The sequence below is a fragment of the Taudactylus pleione genome, unplaced genomic scaffold (genome assembly GCF_031769625.1).
Source record: "Taudactylus pleione unplaced genomic scaffold, aTauple2 ptg000086l, whole genome shotgun sequence".
NCBI classification, from domain to species: Eukaryota; Metazoa; Chordata; class Amphibia; order Anura; family Myobatrachidae; genus Taudactylus; species Taudactylus pleione.
Genome location: NW_028284488.1, coordinates 29,163,209 through 29,174,426, shown reverse-complemented (window position 1 = coordinate 29,174,426; position 11,218 = coordinate 29,163,209).

Sequence of the window (11,218 nt, the reverse complement as noted above, 5' to 3'; positions counted from 1 at the left end):
ATTGCAATAGTCCCATAGATTTCTATCGGATCTGATATATTGTGACTCCAAAGACTGCGCATGCACGGGAAACTGCCCAAGCCCTGAAGCAGCATAATAGGGTAAGCTATCACTCTACTATAAAAATTCTTCACCAGGATGGCCTCTTGTCAGTGTCCATGTCCTAACAAGAGAATATTACTGAATTCCAGCAAAAAATAAAAAAAATCTTATTTCGCCTTGCAGTTTTGTTATACCACATTAAAAAAGTGAGACATGATAGTCTCCTAGTTTGTTAGCATACATCTGACTAGTATTCAGATGTACTGTATACTAACAAGTTTCAGTACCAGTTTAAGCCCCCTAGTTAATGTGAGTCAAAAGTCAAACTTTAGACAAAAAAAGACGCAGTTTCCGAAAGGTTGCGTATGCGTAATATGAAAAATTGCAAGTTGAGACTGAAAAACAGTCTCAAATGGACTCTACATCTCTAAATAAGGTTCATAGTCCTGTTACAGTATTTACCAAATACATCATCATTGTTCTTCATTAGATAATTGACTGTATGGTTCATTAACCCCCCCTAGATTGTAAGCTCCTAGGAACTGGGTCCTCCATCCCCACTGTCTCACAGCCTTCTCCTCAAGCACTTCTATGACAGCCTTCACCTTCCCAGCTGTATTGTGTATGGAGAATTGTGTTGCTAATTGTTACTTGTGCTCTGTTTATAATTTGGTTACTGTATTATAATGTAATGTTCTGTGTACCCTTTACTCTATGTACGGCGCTGCGGCCACTTGTGGCGCCCTATAAATAAAATGTAATAATAATAATAATAACACATAAAAAACAATCACATAAACACAATCCAATGCAATTAAATGATGACCAAAGGTAGTTAAGGTAAATATGACAGTTACTTTAAAGGAGCATGGCGCCCATGTTGATAGACTTCAAGCGCAACAAAAAAAGATGTGCGAACCTGAAGGACTGGCCTGCTCATGTCAGAATAATGGCTTGATGTGTGCTCCCTTATGTTCGTATCAATGGGATTGTATAATTTGTGGGCACTGATTTGATCTAACAATATGTGAACATTGTCTAATGATGTTAGGTTGTTACCTATTGTATTGATGAGTCATTATGTGCAAAAAATAGCGAACAATGGCCCTCATTCAGAGCCGTACGCTCTGAGCAGAGCGCACGCTCTGCATGAGGGCCGGGCTCCTTTTTCATGGAGCGTCCTCCTGGACGCTCGTATAGCTGTGGGTCACCACCCACAGGCTATACGAGCGTGCATTTTGATGGCCGCGATGGTCGTGACCATCGCGACCATCGAAATTGCGAGCCGGAGCCTGCGGTTGAGGTTTTCAACCGCAAGCTCCGGAGTGATTTTGGCTCTATCAGAGCCAAAATCACTCCCACTGACATCACTAGTGATGTCAGTGGGCCGGCTTCTGACGGGAGGCGTTCCCGTGGGAACGCCCCCGTCAGGGAGGCACGCCCCCGGCACGCCCACCAAAGGGGGCGTGCTGTCAATCAACATTGACAGCACGCCCCCTTTGATCGGACACAACGAGCGAAGGAAAGTCCTTCGCTCGTCGTGTCTGGCGCATGCGCACGACGGAGCTCCCTCCATCGTGCGCATGCTCAGTGCAGACCATCGACCCACTTGCGAGCGTACAGCCGCTCGCGAGTGGGTCTGAATCAGGCCCAATATGTTTACAATGTCAAGAATTCAAAAATGTGCTGGATTACGAGCAATATAGTTACAATGTATCCAGCTCATTGTATAAAAACATCGAAGTATGACCAGTTCCAAATTAAATGTGTTCCTAGAACCACCTCAAGGTTAGTAAATTACAGAAAGCAAGACAAATGCAGATTCTCATTGAGGCCATACAGGGCCACACTGTTCATCAAGTAAATCCATCTCGCTTCCAATTTGAGAAGTGCTTTCTCTCTATAACCTCCTCTTGATGACGCAGGTACAGCTCTCCACCAATTTATAACTCAAAGTGGCAAGGGAATGTTTAAATTCTTTAAAGTGGCAGGCCACAGGTTGGTCCGACTCTCTGCCGTTCAGAGCAAACCGAATAGCGGAGCGATGTTGTGCTATTCTCTTATAAAATTGGCATATGGTCTTGTCAAAATAAACCAAGCCGCATGGGCATTTAATCGCATAGATGACAAAAGTGCTAGTGCAGGTAAGTATATGTTTGATAAAAATCCAAATGGAATATTCGTTCTTAAAAGATACAACTTCCCTACTTGTCAAGCTACAATAATAAACCAGTTTACTATCTACACTTCTATTATACACCATAGATGTGGTTAACCTCTACACAAGCATTCCAAATCAAGAAGGCCTTGTAGCGATGTCAGAATATTTGTCTAGTAAAGAAAATTACTCAGGAACTAAAATATCTTTTATCTTGACATTGTAGCCATATTGTTTGCTATTTATTACACATGATGACGCATCGATACAATAGGAAACCAATATTATTAGACCATATACTAGTGTTCACTTTAGGTCTGGCGGCAGTCAGGGCACCAGACCTAGAGGAAGGGCACTTCTGGGTGCGCCTAAGGCGCGCACGCGCCCCAAAAGGGGGCATGGCCAATGAAAAGGGGGCGTGTCTTTATGACACATTACCTTTTTGTCACTCTTGGGGGCGTGCTCTGCTCTTATGGACATGCCGGGCAGCCCCCCAAGCGCATGCGCCCGGCATCAATTCACCAGCATTGACCGCTGCTCTGCTGTTTTCCCCACCCACGGGACACTGCGGCCCGTGGGTGGAGTACAGAATTCGCAAGCTGTTTCAGTGGGGCGCCGCGCTGGAGGGCAGGGTGCTTTCTGTCCTTCAGAAATAGGGCAGGGCGAGCACCCCACTGAAACAGCCTAGCAGAAATGCTATAAATATACACATATGGTTAGATCGAACCAGTGCCCAGAAACTGTATAATCCCATAGACACGAACATTTGGGAGCACACACCAGGCCATTATTCTAACATGGGCAGGCCAGTCCTTCAGTATCACATAGGTGTTTTTGTTGCTTTTGAAGTCTATTAACTATTATATTTACCTTAATTAGCTTGGTCATCATTTGATTGTATTGGTTTGTGTTTATGTGATTATTTTTATGTGTTAGTTGTCTTTTATTGTTGAACAGGCTTGTCACCAAGGTTACCAGACGCGGCCTGCGGTGAGAGGACGTCTCATGTCTCTGCAGTGGGACGCGGCATGATGACGTTACCTCCCCCGGCGCCAGCCTCTGGTTGTGCAACACATGGGTGAGTGTTTATATCTCCTCCAATATATACTGTAGTTGTGTTTGTTTTGTACTTTGTTGATCCCTGAGGAAAATCTCCAATAAAGGAGATTGAAATGTTGGCAGTATCATGATCTAAGCGTTAAATCATTTATATGAGTGGAAGTCCTGTGACTTATATACTTATATGTGTCCACAGTAGAGATCAGGGAAAGCCCATCTTAGTGTGATCACTTCTAATGCCTGGCAAATGGTTAAAGAATAATAACGGCATAAGTAAAAACATCTTTAAAACTATTTTATTTTCACTTATGGGAAATATTTACTATGCAACCTCTAGAAAAGCTTTTCATTAAGAAATGTATGACATGACAGTTGTTACCCTTCCTAAGCCTGGTAAGTCTCCTGTATCCCTTGTTCATTTTGTACTAATTTCACTTTTAAATTAAAAAATAAAGATTTATTCAAAAATATTGTTTTTTGTCTTATTGATATACAGTTCTCACAGTAGTGCAAACCTCTGTCCACGATGCTCTGTTTACCTTTCATTCGTTCAAAAGTTGGGAGGAATGTAAGAGATTAATCATTTAGTACCCTTAGCATAGATATAGGGTTAAATGAGCAATAATCCTAAAGATCATAAAACGATTTTATTTAATTTTTTATTTTATTATTATTCCTCAAACCCTTCAACAAAAGAGAATTACAATTACCAGTAAGCTTTCATTAAACAGCACCACCATTAATTTTAAACTGTTCTAAGTACTTAATAACAATGGACCTCCTCAAAGGAGCAGAGAAAGATATTTCAGATCCTACACTAATTATTTATTCCTTCGTTAACATATGCTGGCTGGCATTGTTCACTTTTCAATACAGATTCTTCTATACTACAGTGTTCTCTAGTGGTTTTATCGTTAACTGCAGCACAAATGACAATCAAGAAAAAAAAGATGAAATGAAGCTGGTGACATGATCCTCATAGATGTAGGTAAGTAATATGATAAATATTAAACTATCTATGTCATCATAATATTTGCTGATTATTAGTTTTCCTTAAAATATTTTGATAAGGAAATCAGAAATGTGTTCTTGGTTGATGTAAAAGTGGAGGGGAAAGTTTCAGGTGATTGGAGGAACATATGCTTTGTTTTTACTAAATAGTAGCTGATTTATCATCATCTGAGGCATATGCAAATGTTCAGCAAATTTAGTAACACACAAACAAAGTCCCCAGAATAATAGGGTGGAGTTTAAAGCCAATATAGAGGGAGTAGTAGTTCATGGGGTAAATTTACTAAAGTGAGAGTTTTTAGAAGTGGAGATCTGATTCTAGCTATTGTCTTCTAGAAGGTGCTTGTTACATGTTAAGTAGAATCTGATTGGTTGCTATGGGCCACTTCTAAAAACTCTCACCTTAGTAAATTTACCACCAGGTGTGAAAATCACTTTTATTATGTGATGTGATACATGACCTGTTAAATTCCATTAGCTCTGCTGCAACACTGTGTGATAATCCCTGAAACACTATGGGCTCTATTTACTACAATCCGCAAATTGAATGCAGATTGTAGTGTGATATTAATGACTGAATTCGCATTGCATCGCATATCACAGGGATTTCCTACAATTCCCTTGCAGGGACAGAGCTTGCGATAAAGCTCTGTCCCTGCAAATCCCCTTCTGAGCCATATCACGGTGACAAAGTGCCCGCGCATGTGGCGACCGGCCGCCGCTGCTACCCCCCCTGGCTCTAAGCCCCACCCCCGGTGTTAAGCCCCACCCCCCATGATCGCGGACCCCCCGCGATCCCCCCTCGGCCTCCCCCCCCTTAATTACACTTACCTGCATGATCCGGGCCTCCTGTGATGTTCTCCATACCTCCGGTCAGGTGATCTCCCATACTGCACTGGGACCCGATCACCTGATGACCGGGCAGCAGTGCACTATGGGAGACCAGCTGACCAGAGGGGAGTCATCTCCGGAGGCCTGATCACCGGTCCCTGGAGTCAGGTAAGTACATTTTTTTTTTTTGCAGTAAATCAGCTTGCGGTCTGTTTAGACCACACAGCTGATTACTGGGACCAACTCCCAGCTCTGCTGTCCCCGTTAGAGCAGGGCAGGAGTCCGGTAACCAGGGGAGTAACTTTGGCCAGATCACATTTCCCATTACAATTATGGGAAATGCGATATGATTACTAAAAATAAGTGATACTTAGGGGTTGGAGTAGAATTTTACGAATTCTACTCCAATTGCCCTGTAATAACTAAAGGTGATACTAAAATAATGTGAAAAGGGTGTGAAAACACCTTTTTTCACTTTATTTTAGTAAAAATAATGTTAATAAATAGAGCCCTATAAATTTTAAATTTCAAGACTCCAATAATGTTTGTTTGATAACCACCCCATAAGAGGTATTAGAAGTTAGGTAATGATAATCAGGTCTAGAAACATTGTTTTGTCCATTACTATACAGTATATTAAAATTAACAGATAGCCCTGATTAGTGAATATATCAACTATTCAGAGTTGGTAGTAAAATGGGCACAACTTGTGTCCAAAAAACGCTAATGGAAATGTGCTGTATAGTCACACATCTCTGAGATCTACCCCACTCTGCATGTGCAGACATATTTATGCCAACGGCAAAAAATACGTAAACAGGACCATTTGCAGGACACACAACAGTTTCTGGCAGGCACACTGTATGTACACCTCGTCCACATCTAGATACAAGCATGCCCATATCCTAAATTAGGCTTAGTCCTTACTAAAGGCACTGTGGGCCTGATTCGTAGTTGGGAATAGAGAGAGAGATAGCACTTAACTGTGTACCTGGGCAAACCATGTTGCAATGCAAGGGGTGAAAATACATACATTTTTTTGCATGTAGTGTAAATACTGGCTGCTTTTGCATGTAGCTCACAAATACTGCATAGCTTTATTATTACACTGCACTTTAGATGTCAGTTTGGACACCTCCCTTCCAAATCTAAATCTCTGTGCACATTTAAAATCTGCCCCACCTGCTGTGCAGCATGGTTTCACCAAGATGATCAGTTGAGAGAGAGATCCCAACTCTGAATCAGGCCCTGTTTCTGGCCAGTTTAATAATCATTAGAGAATATTTTTTACATGATTTCTGAGAATTTAGGGTCTACGCTCCCATCCCCAGTAATATAGTTTTACCTTTGTAAAACATTTTTCTTTACTTTTTGAAAAACTCAATTATGAAGGTATTAACACCAACATTTATTAAAATGATTTTGATTAAACATAATATTGAAACTTCTGTTGGCATTTTAAACACTTTATGGCTCTTGTCTGGAAGTTTTTTAATCTGGCTTGGTCAGTGCTGGTTTGGTAATGCTTACTTCAGAGGTATGGAGTCTAATGTAGTGCACCAACCACCCTAAAAGGAGCTGTGAGATTTGCAGCTGACACCCCGCAGGTTATGACCACCCGATAAGGCACCAGATGTGACCGACAAGAAGGGGTTAGGCAAGGAAGTGGTATGATCAGATGAAGTAAGGCACACAGGGCCTCATTCAGAGGCGGTCGGAGGATGCAAGTGGTCGCTCAGAAACTGGGTGGCCGCTTGCATCCTGACCGCCCACCTCTGTTTCGGTCGTTAGGCTGTGGGTTTACACCCACAGCTCTAACAACCGCTAGGGTGATGGTCGCGATGGTCAGAGACCATCGCGACCATCGGGACTTACGACGAGACCCTAGGGTAGGGTCTCACTTGTCGTAAGCCCCGGAGAGCTTTTGGCTCCGTCAGAGCCGGAAGCTCTCCACTGACATCACTAGTTCCCATGGGAACGCCTCCGTTTGGGCTGCCACCCCCCCAGCCCGCCTTCCAAACGGGGCGAGCTGTCAATCAACATCGACAGCTCGCCCACTTTGGAAAGAAACCTGCTACGACCGGCGCTGTCGGTCGTAGCGGGTCTCACGCATGCGCACAAAGGAGCCGGCTCCCTCGTGCGCATGCGCACTTGACAAACATCGAGGCGGCCATGCGGTCGTAGACCGTATGGCTGCCTCTGAATGAAGGCCACAGTGCTTTGAAAAAGGCAATGAGTCTTGGGGAAATTCAGTGAAATGAGGAACATGTAAGTTTTGGGGTCAAATTTGTCCAACTCTTTGTGCAGCCCTTTATGTACAAGTGCTATGGGTGAGTTCACAGCAGCATGTTTTGATGGTACAACAGCTTACTAATAGCCATCTAAACTGCAAAGTTTAAAAACGCTGAGCCCACTGTTACCGGAGCGTGAAAACAAGAACATTCTTCCATTAATGATGAGCTAAGCAGTGAAAATTGTTCCTTTCATTTATTTATTTATTTACTTATTACCATTATCTATATAGTGCCATAATAATCTATAAGGCTGGGTGATAACAGACAGAGAAGTTAGAGGGCCTTGCTCACAAGTTGTCACAAACTCTTGGATGGATAGCAGATGCTTGCTTGTACTTTGGGATTGACCAAAATGTGGACTCTAACATGCTGGCGGTATTCACCAGGGACCCCCACAAAAAGGTTTGGACTTGGCCGTATCCGACACGCAGATCATGGTCCTCTGACTTGGTTCCCTAGTACAGGTGCCGGTGAACACTGGAGCGTAGTAGGGTACATCGTAAGTGTACTCATAGTCAAAAAGCCGGGTCAGAATCAGACAGACAAGGCAGTACCAAGGATCAGATAGAAACAGGTCATGGAGAATAGCCAAGGTCGAAACCAGAATAACCAAGCACAGTACCAGGGAGGAGACATAATGAGGTCACAAGCAAAGCCAAGGTCAGGAATGAGCAGTAGGGATCAATAGTGATAGGAATGCTGGAGTATGGTTTGGGAGCCTATACTCTAGTTTAGTGCCCAGAGACTACCTCTTATAGGGAGGAGTTGAAATCTTGCGCCAAACGTGACTTCACATTTGGCGCGCCTATCCCTTTAAATTTTACATTGGGTGGCGCGTTCTGTCCCAGGGGAGCCACGGTCATTTGCACACTGCGGCCGGATACTGGGGAGGAAGCTGGTGGACACAGAAGTGGGCCTGGGGACTTTGTACCCACTGCCCTGCTGCTGGCCAGCACTGACGGACACGGTAAGGGCGTGCCAGAGCTGGAGTGCTGTGACACAAGCTTACAATCTACAGGAAAAGTTATAGAAGATTCTCAACTGGAGATTGCAACAATTTGCATGTAGAATGTTGTGCATGTGGAGGTTTGTAAATATAGGTTTGGTGGAGTAATAAGTGATAAGTATTATTACAGCAAATGTCAAGATTCCAAGATACAGTAAATTTTGGAATATTTTGGAACTTTTTTATGTGGAGTGTAGTAGGCACCTTAATTAAGGTGGTACAATGTTAGGTATAGTTTGGGATTGTGGAGTAGCGGAGGCTTCATGATTTCCCTGCTTTTCCCGCACTCAACCAGCCACCCGCATGCTCCTCCCAGAGAACACTCCTGCTGCCACAATGCTTCTTATAAATAAGTAAAGAAGCGAGCAAGTATTTTCTTTAGACAGCATGGATGGTGTAGTGGTTAGTATTACTGCCTCACAGCGCTGAGGTCATGAGTTCAATTCCTAGTCATGGCCCATTTGTGTGGCATTAGTATGTTCTTCCAGTGTTTGTGTGGGTTTCCTCCAACACTCCAAAAACATATTGGTAGGTTAATTGGCTTCTTCCTGGGCCTGAATGTTTTTAATTATGTTTATTATCTTATTATAAATTGCTACTGTACTACTTTCTATGTTCTGTGTTAATGAAGACTTAGGGGACTATTTATACAGCAATTCTGATGTTAAAATGTATGGAAACTGTTGTTTCCGCATGCAAGGGCAGAATTAAGTTTCACTAGATTGTAATAACATTAAAACATAGATATCTCCAATATCTCCTGCTTCCAGCCACCAACACTCATAGTAGCCACCCCCATAGTTGTCTTTAGGTACAATATTTAACAAGAACTTGTTAGAAATCATCCTCACCCCCCGTGCCAGCGCCATGCTGCTCTTCCCTGGTGGGGGTCCCGGCCTGGAGGCTCTCAGGAGAGTGACCTTTTGATGGGCTCCCAGTGTGATGGTGGTCTCAGGACACTGGGCACTGCCATGATGGTCCTCATCAGCTGACCGCTAATCCCCCAATGGCAGCAAGGCTAATGTCCACCTCACCACACCGGCCAATCACTGTGTGACCCAGGGTATAAATACCCTCCACTGAAAGCAATCTGTGCCTGGGCTCCAGGTCCCTGGTTAACTGTCTACAGTTTACTTGTCTGTTCCAGCGGTGATCCCACTCCGGCTCCAGTTTGTTCTACAATCCAGTTCCACTCCGGCTCCGGTATGTGCTATAGTCCAGTCCCAATCTGGCTCACAGTTCCAATACGGTCACAGTGTGTGCCACTATCTGGTTCTAGTCCCAGAGTCTATCCCCAGTGCACCTTTCTCCCAGTGCTGCATAACATTTATTACAGGTTACACCTATGAGGAAAATTTACATATGCCATTCCCTACTCCAAACCTCCCGAGCTATTTGTGAGCAGGTATCTAGCTCTCTCCCGGGAAGTCCAGAGCCCCCAGTCCTGACAGAACTGAGAACATAGCTTTTTGGATTTTGCATGCATGGCATAAATAGGGCAGTCCTGCCAGAGAGGGGTCTTGTGATGGGTATGAGATGCCGGCGCTCGTGATCCCAGTGGTCAGAATCCCAATGCCAGCATCCCGCCAGGGTTACGATACTGACACCTAAGGTAGGTATCCTAACCCTCCCTACCATAACCCTCCCTCCCCGATGCCTGAACCTAACCCCCCCAGTGCCTAAACCTAACCTCCCCCTCCCCTCACCCTAAACCCTACCCTTCCTCTTTAGTGCCTAACCATAATCCTCCTCGTAGTGCCTAACCTTAAAACTAACCCTCCCCCTAACCCTGCGACTTTTGGAATTTTGGTGGTCAGGATGCTGGTGTCAGGATTCCAACAGATGTCAGAATTCCGGTGCCAGCATTATGAGCGCCGTAATCACCGCAGTCAGGATTCTGACCGCATCCCCTTGCGATCCCTCTCCGATGGGCTGGACAATATCATGCTGATTGCCTCTTACTCACATTGCGCATGCGCAGATGGATAGCTGCAAATGCGCACTAGCTCACTTCTTACTGATTGCCGGGGCAACTCTTATCAAAGGCCTTGTCCCAGCGACTTAGGAGCTGAGACAAGGGCTGAGTGCATTTATTAACAAATATGCTGCTTATTATGTTGTATGCTTATGTGCTGTATGTTAGACTTTAATATACCATATCAGTTGTATCGTCACTTGTACCTAACTGCTTTATTTGTTGTTAGATGAAATATTAAACGTTTATTCTATCATTTATTCATTAACTGTATGTGTTTGTTGCAGAATCTTCTCTGATATATATATATATATATATATATATATATATAGTGATAGAAGCACTGGAAAAGTTTGGAATGGCTCCTATGTCTATCCCAGATTCCTGTCCTATATGTTTTGAAACCTCCAGGAGAAGTCTGTTTGACAAAACAGACTGGTAATGTCAGCTTTTGTGAAAAGCCGGAATGGGTCCTGGGGGTGTGGATGTGAAGAGAGGGAGGGCTCCATCCACAGGCCACTCCAGGTGTTGGGCCTTTCAGCCTGGTAGCAGGCTCATTAGGGCTTGCACCTGGAAATGGCTGATATAAGCTGGGTTTGGTATGGCTGGGTGTCTCACACCTGAGAGAGCAGGCCTGCAGGTTATCTTGCTCTGAGACAGTGGTTGATACAAACCTGTAAGTACTGTGGACGTGAACTTGTTTTAGTGGTCTGATAGTGAGGGAACCTACTATCTAGTTAGAGCCCAGACGGGCTAGGATATTGTTTTTGTTTTATTTTGTTTATGTGTCTGGTACAATAAAGACTGGCTCCGTCCAGTTTGCACGAGAACCCCAGAACTGT